Consider the following 5,599-nt stretch of genomic DNA (forward strand, 5'->3'; position numbering starts at 1 on the left):
TCATGCTCTGTACGGAACTGTTTAATTATTATAATAAGTTTTTGGTAAATTTCCTTAACAAAATGGAGTTAAACTCTTTTTTTTCCCTTCCTGCTTGGAACATGAATATGATTGCTGGAGCTTCAGAAGACATTTTGGACCATGAGGTCAATTTGGGACTATTAAACCAGAGAAAGAGCCAAAGTCTCTGATGACATCTGCCTTTCTGGCCCTGATTAATCCCCCTCCTATGCTTTAGATGGAAATTAATGTTCACCTTATTTTAACCACTAAAGTCTGTTCTCTCTAAGCTAATGAATCTTCCCTACCCAGTAATCTTTCTAAAAACTCATCAAGTGTTCACAGTTACCTGATTATATCCACACAACCTTATTTTTTAGGTAAGCAGCACCCACCTCATAGGTGAAAAAAAAATGGAGGCATAGAGAGATTGCATACTTGAACACAGTCTCCTAGGTGCAAGTGGCAGAAGTTGGCATGCCCAGGACAGTGGGGCAGGTGAACATGCACAGGCTTGGGCAAAGTGGATAAAGAAGGACCACTAGGAGTTGGCTGACCCAGGAGACTGCTGGAGACAGCTTCCCACTTGATCTTAACACACAGCTGGTACCACTGCTCTTTGATATGTTTCTTGATGATCCCAGGAAAGATTGTATGGAAAAGCAAGGAAAGCCCTGTGGATCAGATGCATTCAGATGGAAAGGAGGAGGAAAAGGGACTAACCCATGAAGCTAAATGGCTCCCAGAGAAGGGGACATTCATGAGTCCCAGCCGCTGGGAGGGGGTGCTCTGGTCAGTTAGGGGAGCCAAGCTGGACAATAGCACTAACACATACATGAAATGTGACATAAAGCACAAAGCCACGTAGAAGTGTGAGATACAGCTCTCACAGTTAATCTTAGACAATGGAGCAACCCCCTGCTGTCTGTGTTGATCTGTAATGTCATATGGTTCTGCTCACAGCGATGGGGCAAGGAGACCATGGCCATGAGTGGCTCCACCCACTCTACTTCTGTAGATCAGTTTTTATCACAGTGATTGAAAGGGTGGGAGGGAGTAAGACGAGAATGTCTAAATTTCCTGTGTCCCTTCTCTTACAAAGGCTGGTTTGGCTAAGTGATAAGCAATTAAACTGGCAAAAAATTGTCAGACTAAAATGACTGAAACCTCATGAATTGAGACTCCAAGAAAATCTATAGAACTTTTAAAATGCCACTATATTTATAGTACATAAAATGATGTGTTGCCCATTAGACATTTTGGAGTAAAATCGTGATGGCAATAGATCTGGAACCTTCCATACTTAGACCTGTCCTACCCTACCAACATTCCTCTCTCCGACTTCTTCCCTTCTTTCAAGTCCAACAAGATCCTAATAGAGGTGTGTGCCTGCAAGATGAGAACCTCCTCCCATTCTCTCATGTACTCAGTAAGTATTATTTGAGCTCCGACTATAAGCTAAGCAGTATTCCAGGCCTTCAGGTGTCGTAAGTTGTTTACTGAATAAAACCGAGTATGGTTCTCTGTGAGATTGGGGTGGATCCTTGAAAGGTGTCCTCTATTTCCTAAGCAAGACTCTTTCCCCTGCTTGGTCTACTTCTTCCCACCATTCAAATGTAGCATCGAAGGCAGATGTGTAAGAGGCAGGTGGTCTCCCCCAACAGAGAACAGGCCTGTTCTATTCCATCCACCCCTGACTTCCACATAGCCGCGCAATTACCCAGGAGACCAGCTAAGTCTTCTCACCACGGGGCATTTATGAAATCAAGAGAGAAGAGGAGGAGGAAGAGAGGGGGAAAGAAAAGGAAAAGAAGGAAGAGGAGGAGAAAGAAAACCCAGTGAGAACTCAAAGTCCAATTAGTCTCCACTCATCCATTTTAACATCCCCATTTTTGAAGTGTGGATTGTGTGGGAGAGAAGGGCAAGGCGTGAACAGGAAATGAAGTCTGGTATTCTTCCCTGGAGGTTAGTGCTGCTACCATGGAATCCTATGGAGAAAAATGAACCATTTCTATGTTACACTAAATACCTACCAGTGGGCTCTGGGCCAGGTAGAGCAGACCTGTGCCTCCAGAACTCCATAGTGGAGTGTCCTGTGAATCAGAATTTATCATGTTACCCAGACAGAAGGAGATACATCCTGCTTTGGGAGCACAGAGAAGGAAGGAAAAAAAATCATCAGTGTACAGGAAAGGGCATGAAGAGTTTTTTAAAGGAACTAGCCTTGGTCTTAAAATATGAGTAGGAATTTTCCAGGGTGGAGTGTGGGTGGGGTGGGGATTCCAGGAAGAGGAGAGCCATGATCACAGGCACAGTGGGAAGAAAGCTGAGGAGTTGAGGCACCACTAATAATTCAAGGTGCCCACTGCAAGATGAGAACTTGGTAGGTCCGACCAGAGTCTCTAATTTAAGAACAATGCCTTCTCAAATCGAGAGGACCATTTTTCCTGTAAAATACATCTAATCTCTAGAGAGAATTGAAATTATATTCAATTAAGAATTCTTTCAACAGATGTGAACTAGTAACCCAAAGCGGGTCTGGTTGCTGGATGTGATTGTGGAACAGATTCATATTTAGACCCAAATTTGGATGGCTCTGAGCCTCCCTGCCTGCTGACACTCACACTTCAACCACCCCCACGGCCCTGCTCTCTGTGGGAAACTTCTCTTGTGACTTTATGACTAGTGTCCCCATTTACCACCGGGAGCCCCCAAATGACGCCTCAGGCACTCAGCATTGTCTGCTGCTGCTTTATGCAGCAGCCCCCTTGTTTCCCCTCTCAGCTCTGGCTGTCAACACCTCTGCAGCCTCCAGGCTGCCTGAAGGAGGTTTCCAGCTGGTTCCCGTGTGCGTCAGCTCAGGGCTGGGTTCCACCAGGATGGGAGAATGACCCCCCCCCCAACTCACTGGATCCCTTATTACCTCAACCCAAGGAGGTGATTCTTATTCTCAAAGCCTTCCCAAACACGCTTTTAAAATAATTCTATCCACTTATAAACACCCGCAAAGGCACTATGTTAGTCGGCTTTCCATTGCTATGACAAAATGCCTGAGTATAACAACTTCAAAAACAAAGAAAAGTTCAAAATGGTTGCAGTCCATGGCTGGCCAGCTCCACTACTTTTAGTCCTGTGGAGAGATAGAAACATCATGGCACAAGAGTGTGAGGGAAGAAGCTGCTTACCTCATGGTAGCCAGGAGGCAGAATGGCAGGTGCAGGAGCCCTGGAACAAATTTACCTTGAAAACTGTGCCTCCAGTGACCCACTTCCTCCAACTAGGTCCCAACTCCTAAAGTCTCCACTATGTCCCAACAGTGCCACCAGCTGGGTGAGGACCAAGCTTCCAACACATGAGCCTTTTGGGGACATTAGAAATCCAAACTATAATAGAGGCCCAGCATGGCTGGGAAGCCCGTTCTCCTCCTCTGCCATCCTCATTCTCCTCTGCCCACAGCCAGCCAACACATTCTCTCTGCACCTTCCCAACTACAAGAATATAGCAAATGAAAGTGGTTCTATATGGAATATGGAAACCGGTGTTCAAAGCTACTTAAAATAAGAGAAACAAATTACACTATGTAGCTGGAAGTAGCTCCCCCTTACCCTTGGGGGATAATATCCAAGACCCTAGTGGATTCCCGAAACTACAAAGAGTACCAAATTCTATATATACAATGTTGTTTCTAACACACACATACCCATGATAAAGCTTAATTTGTACATTTCTTTTTCTTTTTTTTTTTAAGACAGAGAGAGAGAGAAAATCTTTTTAATTTTTTTTTTTTTAGTTTTTCGGTGGACACAACATCTTTATTTTTCTTTTTTATGTGGTGCTGAGGATCAAACCCAGCACCCCGCGCATGCCAGGCGAGCGCATTACCGCTTGAGCCACATCCCCAGCCCCTGTACATTTATTTTTCTATAAAGAATCTGTCATAGAAAACATTAGGCGTTTGTCTTTTGGGGATTGGCTTATTTCACTTAGCATTATCTTCTCTAACTCCATCCATTTAACTGCAAATGCCATGATTTTATTCTCTTTTATTGCTGAGTAATATTCTATTGTGTATATATGCCACATTTTTTTTATCCATTCATCTACTGAAGGGCACATAGGTTGGTCCCATAGTTTAGCTATTGTGAATTGTGCTGCTATGAACATTGATGTGGCTATGTCCCTGTAGTATGCTGTTCTTAAGTTCTTTGGGTATTGACTGAGGAGAGGAATAACTGAGTCAAATGGTGGTTCCATTCCCAATTTTCCAAGAAATCTCCATACTGCTTTCCAATTGGCTGCACCAGTGATTTTTTTTTTGATATAAGAAAGCTGATTCATAGTGGGATAGGGAGAGGGATCATGGGAGGAATAGATGAACTCTAGATAGGGCAGAGGAGTGGGAGGGGAAGGGAAGGATCATGGGGTAATTAATGATGGTGGAATGTGAAGACCATTGTTATCCAAAGTACATATATGAAGACACGAATTGGTTTGAGTACTCTATGTATACAGCCCGAGATATGAAAAATTGAGCTCTATATATGTAATAAGAATTTTAATGCATTCCACCATTATACATAAACAAACAAATAAATAAATAAATAAAAATAATCTGTCATAGTATTTGTCCACTTTATTGGGAGATTGTTCATTTTTTTTAAACCTCTTTTATTTGTTCCTTTTAGATATATATAATAGCAGAGAGTATTTTGACATATTATACATACAGGATGTATAACTTATTCTAATTAAAATCCCATTCTTGTAGTTGTACAACATGTGGAGTTTCACTGGTGTATTCACATATGAACACAAGAAATTGTGTCTGATTTATTCTACTATCTTTCCCCATCTCATTTCCCCTCACTTTCTTTCTATTCCCTTTGTTCAATCCAATGATTTTCTATTTTTTACCTCCTGTCCTTTATTGTGTGTCAGCACCCACATATCAGAGAGAACATTTGGCCTGTTTGGGGGGACTGGCTTATTTCATTTAGCATGATAGTCTCCAGTTCCATACATTTACCAACCAATGATATAATTTCATTCTTCCTTATGGCTGAGTAATATTCCATTGTATATATGTATCATGTTTTCTTTATCCATTCATTTGATGAAGGACACCTAGGTTGGTTGGTTCTATAGCTTATCTATTGTGAATGGAGCTGCAATAAACATTGGTGTGATTGTGTCACTGTAGTATGCTGATTTTAAGTCCTTTGGACAAACCAAGGAGAAGAATAACTGGGTCAAATGGTGGTTCTATTCCAAATTTTCTGAGGAATCTCCATACTGTTTTCCATAATTGTTGCACCAATTTGCAGCCCCACCAGCAATGTATGATTGTACCTTCCCCCACCCCCACCCTGGCCAACATTTATTGTTACTTGTATTCTTGATAATTGCCATTCTGACTAGAGTGAGATGGAATCTCAGTGTAGTTTTAATTTGCATTTCTCTAATTGCTACAGATGTTAAGCATTTTTTCATATATTTGTTGGCCATTTATATTTCTTCTGTGAAATGCCTATTCACTTCTTTTGCCCATTTATTGATTGGCTTATTTGTTTTGTTTTGTTGGTGTTAAGTTTTTTGAATA

Source organism: Marmota flaviventris, chromosome 1 (assembly GCF_047511675.1).
Source record: "Marmota flaviventris isolate mMarFla1 chromosome 1, mMarFla1.hap1, whole genome shotgun sequence".
Lineage (NCBI taxonomy): Eukaryota > Metazoa > Chordata > Mammalia > Rodentia > Sciuridae > Marmota > Marmota flaviventris.